This window comes from Lethenteron reissneri, chromosome 43 (assembly GCF_015708825.2).
Source record: "Lethenteron reissneri isolate LAM-NWPU_2019-01 chromosome 43, ASM1570882v1, whole genome shotgun sequence".
Lineage (NCBI taxonomy): Eukaryota > Metazoa > Chordata > Hyperoartia > Petromyzontiformes > Petromyzontidae > Lethenteron > Lethenteron reissneri.
This window is the reverse complement of record NC_083821.1, coordinates 3,748,263-3,761,442: the sequence shown is the minus strand read 5'-3', so window position 1 is coordinate 3,761,442 and position 13,180 is coordinate 3,748,263.

The window sequence follows — 13,180 nt, the reverse complement described above, 5'->3', positions numbered from 1 at the left end:
CTGTTAAAAAATCCTGTGGATTTATGCTCATTTAGCGCTGAGCAATGCCACCCCCGTCTTGATAACGGCGCTTTTTAATAACGCGGGCGGCAGTCGCAGCGCCTTGGGAACCGCGCGGTGCAGCAGCAGCAGCGAGGATGACATTTACGCCTCTGCCTTTGGCGAGACGGTCCCCAAACTGCACTGCCCTTTCCCCCTCCCCTCCCCTCCCATTTGACGGGTGCAGATCCTTTTCCGCAGTGCCGTGCCAACCCAGTTGCCAGACTCACCGGCGAGCGTGCTCCTACGGTGGCCACTGCAGACGGCCCAGCCCTTCCCAGTAAAGTGCCTTGCATTATAACGTATTTGCTTGCCCAAGCGGCTTAAAGATAAGGGCATGATCTTTATTCTGTTGTGTTTTTTTTTTTTGGCACTGCACTCAAAAACCCAGCGGCCTGAAAATGATTCCGTGCCACGGCTAGCATCGGTGGCGAGCAAATGTCTGAGCCGGTCATGGGGCCTCACCGCATCCACCAAGCCACACGACTGACCGGCGTGGTGAAGTATGGTTAAATAGTGATCACGACCGGAACCGGATGTGGGGGAGGTTTTTTTGTCCATCGGTGAATTAACAAAGGGCTTAAATAAATACATATAACTATCACGTGGCTCTGCTGTTTTCGATTTTAGATGTTCCATACGGATGGAATCACATTCAAGCACTATTGCAACACACTTTATAATTGTTAAAAAACGAATTGAATTTTTTATTATTATTTTTTGCCTCCTATATAAATATTATTTTTACATCTGCCCATGGTTACTTGAATTTCTGCATGCGTCACAAAAAGAGGGTCAGATAAAGCCTTGCAATTCGAAGATTACGTGCGAACAAGGCAGACGTGCACTGTATGGTATCACGCAGACAGCTGCGGCCACTTGTGTCATCCACTGCTGGATGAGGGCCTCCCCACTACACCTTACGGGCTGCTAGGATAGTTTGACACAGGTCAGCAGGTTTCTCTCTCTCTGTGCACCACGTCCTGTGTCAAAGACGTCTGCGATTATAGCCTCCCTCCCATTGATCTCTCTCCATGATATTTTATTTAAAAAAAACGTTGAATTGGATACTCCTTGCATTTGCATCCAATTGTTCAATTTGATTATGTAACCTAATTATCTCCTCCATAATATAGTTTTTTTTGGGTTAGATCGTGTAAATATAAATTTGTCATTAAACCCGCCACCACCTGATACAGCCACAATGAGTAAGGTTTGTCACGTAAACAGAACGTGCCAATTCGTCACAAGTACAGCACACCGGTGTGTTGGAGAGCAAAGCCACAACATTTACAATCTGAGTACGACGTTTCACCAGTAATTACAACTAGCATCATTAGGCAGACAGCCAGAAGGATTTCTCCACAAACCTCCACAACTCTGGCTGTCTGCCTGATGATGCTGGCTGTAATTACTGGTGAAACGTCGTACTCAGATTGTAAATGTTGTGGATTTGCTCTTCAACACACCGGTGTTCTGTCTAGTAACATATTGGCACGTTCTGTTTACGTGACAAACCTTACTAATTGGCTGTGTCGGGTGGTGGCGGGTTTAACCACACATTTATATTTATGCGATCTAACCCAAAAAAAAAACTTTCTTATGGATGATATTGGTCGCGAAAGCCTGCTACCACGTGTTAAACTGATTCACTCGTCTCTCTCGGCATAATGTACTTATTAAATTCCCAATTAAAGCATTCGATTCAGGTCTCTTGTTTTCCAATTACATCTCAAGGAAATACAACTTGCCATTCTCTGATTATTCTAAAAAAACAATTGTACCCGTTATACGTAAGACCTTAATGTCACTCGCCATGCTGGTCAGTGATGACGTGTGGTTGATGCAGGCGGAGAGTGTAGACCTCAGAGCGAGTACAATACAAGTATACAACAACTAGCATAAGTACCCGGCGTTGCCCGGGTGAAAAATATATTTCTTAATAACCTTACATATATACACACATGGGCTGCTACCCCTGCCCCCCCCCCCCCAGCCACGATCTCCTCGGCCGCTGTGCAGTAATATGTACGGCCTATAGTGTGGTGGGGTGTCGAGGCCTAGTACTGTGCAGAGCCTCCGGCCTCGCCTAAATTGCCCACCCGGCTGAGGCTGGGTATGGGTGCCATTCCCCCCCCCCGCGCTACAATAATACTGTCTAATCCCTATAATTTTATTATCTACCGACCCTATAATAGTAATTGCACACATTGGGGTGGGGGGGGGGGGGGAGTGAAGAGGACGTGAAACTTTGATGAATTTACCTCAGAGTCGCGTGGTGGGTGTCGAGGCCTAGTACCGTGCAGAGCCTCCGGCCTCGCCTAGATTGCCCACCCGGCTGAGGCTGGGTACTGGGTCCGGTACCCCCCCCCCCCCCGTGCTACAATAATAGTGTCTGATCGCTATAATTGTATTATCTACCGACCCTATAATAGTAATTGCACACATTGTGGTGGGGGGGAGTGAAGAGGACGTGAAACTTTGATGAATTTACCTCAGAGTCGCGTGTTAATGCGTGCGCATATTTTTAACGGGAATAAAAAATGGCGTTCACCCCGCAGCGAATGCGTCACTACCCGTTGCTAGGGGCAACCGCCGTCCAATGAAACTGCGTATGGTCCGGCCACACAGACACACACACAGACAGACCGACAGACAGACAGATTTGCGATTTTATATGTATAGATGGATGTGGATGCACAACCTTCTGACGTTGCGTGGAAGGTGGATATCCAACCACTCTCCAGGCTCAAAGCTGCTTAACGTTCTTAAATATGACGGGGATTTAAGTGCCTTTCAGGTGATTTGATACTTAGATATATTGTGTAGCCCTATAATTATGGGTTTATATATATGTAAATACGATGTTACGGAATATATACGCATCTTCTAGGAGAACAAATTGGAAGCGGTTACGCTAATGCCGGTGATGTCATTCGTGTAAATGAACAACCGAGCTGCACTGTTCACAAACAACCATATAAAGTTAATGACGCTTAAGGGGTGCATTAATTAAAATGTATCTTTTAGCTGAAAAAATATTGAACCATAAGACGCTAATTGGGTTGGCTTCTCCAGCTTGTTGACGGTTTACTGGTGCATGCTGGTAAATGCGTGGTCTAATTGCTGGAATTGGCTTACTGCAGATTTAATGTAAAATCGGTCTGCGCTGTTTTAAAATCACGACATTAATTGACCTTTTGTAAGACATAGGATGTTGCTCTTACAACGATTTTAATAGTTTATGCTTTTATGTGGTCACGCCGTCTGTTAATTGTGTGCGGTATGGGGAAAAAAAAGCAATTGGCAGAGGATAAATGTTATTTGTAGAAAAAAATGTTTTTTGAATTGGAGCCCAAATGGAAGACGATAAATTATAAATTAGATTTAATTGATGCTTTTGTGGACTTAACCGCAGACAGCCAGACACGTGTCCGTGAGCAGGCGTGGGGTCTTTCACGATGTGACGTCAATTAAGAGAGGGCAGCCTTAAATTGACCCCCCAAAAAAATCTAGACCGTCGGCACCGTAGACCTAATGCCTGGGGTAGGACACAAAAAAATGTACGTTCGATTCCGAGCAAAGGATTCTGGTCTCCTTTATTTTTCTCTCTCCCTCTGTGTGTCGAGAAGTAGACACGGTAACAGTGGACATCAGCACGAGTTTAAATAATGAAAACAACTCGTGTTGTAACGGTTGGTCGGCGTGGTGAGATTGGTGGGCAGGGGGCTGGGGAGGTTGGGGGGGGGGCGGTGCAGAGCAATAAAACAGCAACAACGGAGAAGACTTTATTTGAAAAGCCTCCAAAGACACGCGTTGAAATAAAGGGGAGACGCAGGGGGAAGATTAACGCCAAACAAAATTACAGAAGTGTGCGCGCAAACTCTTCAAAGCCCGTTCGAGGGCGGGGGTGGGGGGGAGAACGAGTTTAGTAATTTTAGGTAGCGCACCGAACGAAATAAAGAGGTGAGCGAGAGCGGGGAAATTGGAGCGCTTGAGTAAAAGAATAACTTCACAGAGAGGAAAAACTGCGTAACTGTGTGGCGAGAGAGGAAAGGGGGTTTATTTTTCTTCACACGTTGCACCGATTTCACAAAGAAAAAATGTGATGTTAGCGTGGCATGACGTGGGTGTGAAGCCCAGGACACTGGCAAGGAAAATTTTAAAAATAGTCGAAAAGTCTCCGCCAAGAATGGCGGAGAGATGCACGCTGCGCATTATACATCAAGAGGACCAACATGCGGATCGGAAAACAGACGCCGTTTTGGAGAGATCATCGCGACCGTCAAGGCCTGTAATTGGGCCTGGGGAAAACACATCACACCCAGGCGATGAGGGCAGGCGGATGGGACTGCTGACGGAATGTCAGCCGGAGAATGGAATTCGTCTTGGGAGGATGACCAACACCACGGAGATGTGTGTACGTTGAACTTCTGTTGCACTCGTACGCAACCAAGCGCACTGATTAGAGGTACGGTTTATGGACAACACACGAAACACAAACGGCGGTTGTAAAGTAAAAGAGTTTGTCGATCTAGAGGATGTTAAAGTGCATCGCTCCAGTGGCTTCCTCATATCGGGAGGAAGAGCGTTCCAGACGGCCGCAGAAGCGAGTCCCAAACCGCCGCACCATCCGGGGACTTTGGTCGGGCCACGGCGTAGGCTCCTTCGCAGGGCGTACGGTGACTGCGGCGTCGCACGACTGCCGGGTGATGTGCGACTCATTGGGGAAGATAGCCATCGTGCAGCAGTGGATAGACAATGGCTGATGACGACGATGACGATGAATGAGAAACACGGACTGTAGACGTCTTCACTCGTCCATTCGTCTCCCTAATCCAAAATTAAACAGAAATAGCATGAGAATTCCAAATTGAGAACCGGTTATTTTTTATTGCATCAAAAGAGTGCGGTTATTTGCTCGGCAGAAACAGCTTCTATTGAATTCGCGCGCTGCAGCAGGATTTACTCTTAATTGGTCTGTCGAGCGGAATGTGATGCCGAAAATCTGTTAACCTCTTGGAGCCCAAACAGTCACAACACAGTCTCGCAAGCGTGTCCATAACGATATCATCCATTATTAGACAATGATAATTAGATTTCAGTGTTAGATGGGTCTATGTAACTATACAAAGACGAACGTCCCCCAGATAGCCTTGAGCAGACTGTTGGCACAAGTGCTGTTTGCGAGCACCTATGAAGGCCGGCATGGCACGCGAGGGGGTGGGTGGCCAGCACCACGCCCGGCCGCCTTTGTTTCCCTCGTGGTGATGGATTACACACACTGCACCAGGTACTGATTTGAGGCCGAGTCAACCTAGGGGAGGCCCAGAACCAGGTTTGTAGCACAGCGCACCAGCCACGACACCATTTTCTCAGCACTGATCATTTCAAATGCTTTCTGGTTTTTACCATTAACGGCCGCTGAATCTTCATGGGGAATCTTTGGAGAGCGCTTTACTCAACACCCAGCTCCCAACATTCGTCCACTGTGCACCACTGTGTTACTAACTTTGTCGGTGAAGATGAGATGGGTCGGTTTAACTCGACAGACGAGCGCCATATCATTTGCAAGAGGGACCTTGGTGGAGCAAGCCACGGATCAATTGATCCAAGGTAGATTCTTAAGCTCACGATACGCGGATCTAATCCCGTGTGCAAGAATCAATATGTTTCAATTCGTACGTGTTGTATCTACACCGTTGGGACTCCTTCAGCTACGAGATATGACTGCAAAAAACAGAACCTGATTTTTTTTATTACACGTGTTTACCTAGGAATGCCTCACTGAGCCTCGTGACTCTTTTTCATGAGGGTCCTGCCAAGTTTTGTCGCTGGAGGGAACAATTGTTGCTATTTGTTTTCCACCTGGTCACAAAAGGCCTCCTCTTGCGTGTGTATGTACGTATGTTGAACTTCTTTCGCACAGTACGTAGCCAACCGTGCTAATCGGAGGTGCTGAATGACGGGATCTTCAACGTGCGTCGGCGAAGAGGGCGGCGCGTGGTATTTTCGCGGGTTGGTATACACCCGCAGTGATAACCAGGACAGCCGCTTGCTTCGAACCACTGAACCTCCTGCGATCGTTGAAAACCCACCGCCCAAATATTATAATTGAACCACGTTGCGGCCCTCAATCGCGACGATTCACCGCATCGCGTGGAGCGGCGAATCGCTGATTGTTCCACCGCCTTAGCATCTGCTGCTGCCCTACAAGGCACTTTGTGGGTTAGCCCCGGAAATATTTGCGGGAATTGATCCAATCTTTAGTCACCCAATGCGGTCCATGAGATCTTCGGATTGACTTATCTTAAGCACTGCGAGGTCAAGGCACATTTCCTGCAGGGCTGATCGGGCTTTGGCCCCTGTGCATCTCGCCGAGCTTTGGATTAATGCTCTGCCATTGCTAATAAGACGAGCAGAGTCGTTAGCAATATTTAAGTCTGCTCTTGAAAACTCGCCTCTTTAAACTGGCCTTTGCTCCTAGATTTGAAGCTTTCGTGACTGCAAGGATTCATATTCTTAGGTTTTTTTCGGTAAAGTCACGTAGGTAAAAAATTAAAATTAAAATTAATAAAAGTAATTTTTATTTTATTTTTACTTTCATTAATTTAATTGTATTTTTTTTTTACCTACGTGACTTTACCGAAAAAAACCTAAGACTATGGCCTTGACTCCCCCAGTTCTCTCCGTGTGGTCTGCAGGTTCTGTTTATTTCCTGTTTTCGAAGCGCGGACTGCATTGGGATCTATGGACGCAACGCGACGCTTTATAAATGAAAATTGTTGTTGTTGAAGCGGCAGGTAAATTACGCCGGATGCGAGCGTGACGCGGGCACAAGAGCACCGGGCGCTCGATGCGTGAATTCGCGCCCCGAAGGAGTGGGTTTTTAATTATTAACGCCGCCAAATCCATCTCGCTGCAGATGCCAGGCGCGGCCCTGTAACATTTCTGCAGTGTCTTCTTGGTTCTTTCGGTAAAGTCACGTAGAATGGAAATAATAAATTAATACAAATACAACATAATAAAATAATTCTCACGACGTTTCGGCCACAACGCAAGCAGCCGTCCTCAGGTGAAGAATAGGTCTGTCGAGAAGACTGTCTTCTACATACACTGAGGACGGCTGCTTGCGTTGTGGCCGAAACGTCGTGAGAATTATTTTATTATGTTGTATTTGTATTAATTTATTATTTCCATTCTACGTGACTTTACCGAAAGAACCAAGAAGCTGAATCCCTGCAGTCACGAAAGCTTTAAATCGACATTTCTGCAGTGTTTAATCCCGAGAAGGGAAGAGAGAGAGAGAAAAAAATTAACCCGTAAAAACAAAGTTTTTCACTATAAATCTTTTATATGCGTGGCATCGGTTTTATTTTATTATTAATTTCTGTTTTTCTTGAGTAAGAGTTTCATTTTTATCACATTGGTATTTTAAATTAAATATAAAATTTTCTTTTTTCCTAAAAAGTGGAACATTTTGGGAAAAAATTTCACGAAAAAAAATTGTCACGCACAACGAGTCTGTGTGCAAAATATCAGCTCGATTGGATCACAGGAAGTGGGTTAAAAAACGACCGAAAGATTTGCACGGTCGTAAGCGCGCAAGCAAGCAAGCAAGTGAACTTAATATAAAGGATTTAAAAAAGACGGAACTGCCACGTGCATCTTTTTTCTTCTTCTAAAATGCAGTTGGCGGAGGCAGTCACACATCAACCGGGTCATTAGAAGCGGGGACAATATCGCTCCAAACAAACTCAGCGTGGTGCAAATTGCCGCGTGCGCTCTGACGTTCGAGCAGAGCCCTTTCGGAGCCGCGATTTTGTGGATTCGTAATAATTAAGCGTGAAACTTTATTGTCAAGTGAATGCCAAACTAGGCAAGTTCTAATTAAAAAATATTTGATAATTATGACTGCTCATTATTGGTGCCTTGCTCATTGCACAGATGCGCTAAATTCGTGTTCGTTTTTTTTCAATATCATTTGAGATTTTGGCCAGGCTTTAGTGATTTTGCGTTTTAATGTGCAACCACGTGTGAAAAAAAAAACCTCACTGTGTGTCGTGTGTGGTTGTTTGTGTGTGTGCTTCATTATCGCGGGGAGCGGAAGTGCAATGGTTAGCGTGCTGCGCTACGAACTCGGCGTTCCCCGAGTTCGATTCCCGCTCACAGCCAATGGCAGTGACGAGTAGCTGGACACGTCCTGGGCCTCCCCGATGTCGACTCAGCCTCAAACGAGTACTCGATGTGCTGTGTAAACATCGCCACTGGGGGGGGGGGATAGATGACTGGGCAAGGTGTTTGTCACCAACCCCCTCGTGTGCCGTGTCAGCCTTCATAGGTGCTCGCTCACAGCACTTGCCCCTAACAGTCTGTTAAAGGCTATACGGGGGACCTTTGTCTTTGTTTCGTGCTTCATTAACAAATATAATAATAAAGCCCATTATAAAACTAGAAAAGCGTCAATGAGTCTCAAGACATATCCCTGCATTGAACTGTTTGGTCCATTCCAGCCATGAGTGTTCAGCTTCCTGTGTTCGGAAACCTGAGTGCATAATCTTGAATCTGCGTGGTCTAAAACGAATCCGCATGCATTATCAACGCGGTGTGGTGATACGTGAAGTGCGCAGAGCATGCCGGGCTCACCGGCCCTATCGTCACCATCGCTTATGTTGCTGTCCAGAAGTCCACCGGTCTCTATTATCAAGCGCTCCGCAATGTTGTCCTCCTGCCATTCCCAGCAGTGCCCCGGTACGTGTCCAGGAAATTGACCACACACAATATTTTTGTTTCGTGTCAAGCATTGCGGGAAGCGGGCGCCACGTTAAGCAGTGTCCACGACGACGCTTAGTGGTCGTTTGCGTTTCATGATCGTGCAAATTTTTTTTTGCGTCGAAATACCAAAGTCCGTTTTTCAACAGAACGGCCCCTTGCCCCATGAACGGCGGCTTCGTCGCCAGCGGATTTTGCCGTTCCGTGTCTCGAACGGAAAAATCCGCTACAGAGAGTCTGTTGTGTTGACCCCAACGCCGCTGGTACTGGTAGGAACCACCTGGTTCCACCAGCCCACAGGGGATTATTGTGTCCGTCCGTCCGTCGTGCAGGGAGGGGCTGGTGGGGAGGGAGGGGCTGGGTGGGGAGGGGAGGGTGGGGAGGGGCTGGGTGAAGAGGGGCTGGGTGGGGAGGGGCTGGGTGGGGGGTGGGAGGGGTGGGGATGGGTGGGGAGGGGCTGGTCACCCCGTGGTGCCCTTATGAAACTCAACGTTTAACCTACTCACGCCGGCTTGTGCCCGCCCTCACAGTCGGGCATATTTGCGGAATACACCACGCCGCCGTTGACCCTGGCCATTGACCGAGCAACCCAACGGTCCTACCAGCTCCCTCCGCAGGAATGTGTTTAAAATGAAACGCCGGACGGCCGCGTAGCCGATTTCGTTGAGTAATAGAAACAAAATAGGGAGACGTAGCATTCTTTATTTTGCTACTTTTCGCTGTTTGGTTGGAGCCGCGTGTCAGTGGCCCGAACCAGACAGCTTTCGTCTTTGTTTTCCTCGCGACCCAATATCTCGATGAATTACAGCGGCATAAACAATACGTCCCAAATTTATCGCCACGTATATCTCCCCCCCCCCACCCCCCCCCCTTTCCCTTCTCCCATGGTGATGGCAGATCAGCAGCTTGAAGATCATTCATAACTGTAATAAATGAGGACGCGTGATATTTAAATCCGGCAAACTTGAGAGAATTGCCAGATTGCTATCGTCTCGCATCTGCCATTTCGAGTGAAGTTTAGATGAAAGCCACAGCCGAGGAACAGCGGCGCACACAGTGTGGGGTCCTACTGTCGGCAACGTCCTGATGGAGAGTAAACACATCATGGCTCGTGCCAAGTAATCAATCTTGAGGCGTAAGTGTTTTAATCGTTCCAAATTTATTTTTAATATAAATTGACAAGATTTAAGTTACAAGCGGTGATTGAATCGTGGTCAAAAAAATTCTTAAAATATTTCCGTTGCATTTGTTTTCAAAGAAAGCGTAAATACGCTACAGTGATGGCCCAATGAACGTCTCTCCGTTTAACGTCGTTTCGCAAAGACGTCGTCGCTCTATGATCAACACCGCCAGCCGATTTCGCGTCTCCGCGACCCACCCACCCACTACAACTACGACTACTTACCCGGTTAAATCGCTTCGATGTACGTCGCTTCGATATTCGTCATTGCACCTCTCAGGAACGCGTCCCCGTTGAGCTCAATGGAAATGTATTGCCGCATAATCATAGCATAGCCTTAATTTAATATGGGCGAGGCAGCAGAGTACAGCGTTAATTGAAAATTATTCGCAACGGTGAATCAAAGGGCACTGAAAGCAAATTTCAACGCTCGATAATAACCCGTAAAAACGTCTTGCTCGGGACATCAGTTACAACTCGTAATTAAACAGTCAAAAAACCGACCGCGGCTTTACACACCTGCTCTCGAAAGAACCTTGCGTGTGATCCATAACTTTGTCACGAACCGTGCCTCTTTGTATAAGTTTACGGCAAAGCAAGACCGCCTCCCCCCCACCCCACCCCACCCCCCGGCGTTTCACTTATGTGCGTCGCGATGTTCAACCGCTCCAACGCCAAGTCTCACTACTAAGTTTTTTCGGTAAAGTCACGCCGTGATTTATTATTTTATTTCTATTATTATTTGCATTATTTATTTTATTTTTTACCTACGTGACTTTACCGAAAAATACTCTTAGTTCTTTCGGGTAAAGTCACGTAGGTAAAAAAATGAAATTAGCAGCAAATCTGGCTGTGACGGTCCCGCCTGATGACGGAGACTTGTGTTGCCTCCGAAACGTCGTGATTTTTATTTTTATTAATTTTCATTTCATTTTTTACCTAAGTGACTTCACCGAACGATCTAAGAGTATGAATCCTTGCAGTCACGAAAGCTTCAAATCTAGAATTTACCTAAAAAACCCAGGAGTATCAATCCTTGCAGTCACGAAAGCTTCACATCTAGAATTCTCACTACTAACTCTAACCACCCCACAACCCCCCTTCCTTGTGCTTCTTCCCCTCGCTACGGCAATCGACGTCACAGTACCAGCGTGACAGCCTGCACGCATCCAGGGGGGTCGACGGTCTCTCGCCCACGTCTCGGATCCGCGCCGTAGTCGACTATCGATGGCCACGCGCGCGGTCAGCCGTGACAACCCACGGGGGCACCTCGACACGAAGGGCGCTAAGCAAACGCCAATTAGCTCATCACAACGCTGCCTGCTGGTGCGTGCCGCTGCTTGCTGACTGCTGCTTGATGACTGCTGCTTGCTGACTGCTACTGCCTAATGCTGCTGGTTAATGCTGCCTGCTGCTGCTTACTGACTGCTGCTTGCTGTTTGATACTGCTGCTTACTACTGATGCTTGCTGCTGCTGCTTACTGCTTGCTACTGCCTAATGCTGCTGGTTAATGCTGCCTGCTGCTGCTTGCTGCTGCTTGCTGCTGCTGCTTGCTGTTACTTACTGCGTGCTTCTGCTTGATGTTACTTACTGCTTGCTGGTGCATGCTGCTGCTGCTTGCTACTGCTGCTTGCTTGCTGCTACTGCTTGCTGTTACTTACTGCTGCTTGCTGCTGCTTGCTGCTACTGCTTGCTGTTACTTACTGCTTGCTGCTGCTGCTGCTTGCTGCTACTACTGCTGCTGCCGTGAAATAAGAGGCAACGTATGATGGCTTCCCAGCTCCCTCGGTGGTTCTTGCTTGGCTGTCTCCCATGCTCTCCATGAGAGCAAAAATGCAAGGGAGTGCAAAGAAGTAAAGAGGACAAGGTTGGGGGTGTGGGGGTTGGGGGGGAAGTGGGGGGGGGGGGGCTCAATTGAGTTCATATTCACCACCCCGTACTCCCTTTCCCCACTCTCTCACCATGCCCCGGCTAGGAAATTTAATTTGGTGCTAAAATGCCGCCAAAGTACGATACGTTCCGTTGCTTCCCCCCCACTTCCCCCGGTAACTTTCTCAGAAATATATTGTGTGTGTGTGTGATTTGCATGTGTGTGTGTGATGTTGTGTGTGTGTGTGATTTGCATGTGTGTGTGTGATTTGTGTGTGTGTGTGATTTGTGTGTGTGTGTGTGATTTGTGTGTGTGATGTGTGTGTGTGTGATTTGTGTGTGCGTGATTTGTGTGTGTGTGTGATTTGTGTGTGTGATTTGTGTGTGTGTATGTGTGATTTGTGTGTGTGATGTTGTGTGTGTGTGTGATTTGTGTGTGTGTGATTTGTATGTGTGTGCGATTTGTGTGTGTGATTTGTGTGTGTGATTTTTGTGTGTGTGATTTGTGTGTGTGTGATTTGTGTGTGTGTGATTTGTGTGTGTGTGATTTGTGTGTGTGTGTGATTTCTGTGTGTGTGATTTGTGTGTGTGTGTGATTTGTGTGTGTGTGTGTGATTTATGTGTGTGTGATTTGTGTGTGTGTGTGATTTTTGTGTGTGTGATTTGTGTGTGTGTGATTTGTGTGTGATGTGTGTGTGTGTGATTTGTGTGTGTGTGATTTTTGTGTGTGTGATTTGTGTGTGTGTGATTTGTGTGTGATGTTGTGTGTGTGTGTGATTTGTGTGTGTGTGTGATTTGTGTGTATGTGATTTGTGTGTGTGTGTGTGATTTGTGTGTGTGTGTGATTTGTGTGTGTGTGATTTGTGTGTGTGTGTGATTTTTGTGTGTGTGATTTGTGTGTGTGTGATTTGTGTGTGATGTTGTGTGTGTGTGTGATTTGTGTGTGTGTGATTTTTGTGTGTGTGATTTGTGTGTGTGTGATTTGTGTGTGATGTTGTGTGTGTGTGATTTTTGTGTGTGTGTGATTTGTGTGTGTGTGTGATTTGTGTATGTGCGATTTGTGTATGTGTGATTTGTGTGTGTGAGATAGTTACGTGACAGCACCGGTTGTATTGAAAGTAGAGCGCAGTGGGTCGTGCGACATCGGGAAAAGTGGCTCAGATTTGTGTTTGTTTTCCCCCATTGCGTCACAGACGACTTGTACACAACGACTTGTACACAACGACTTGTACACAACGACTTGGACACAACGACTTGTACACAACGACTTGTACACAACGACTTGTACACAACGACTTGGACACAACGACTTGTACACA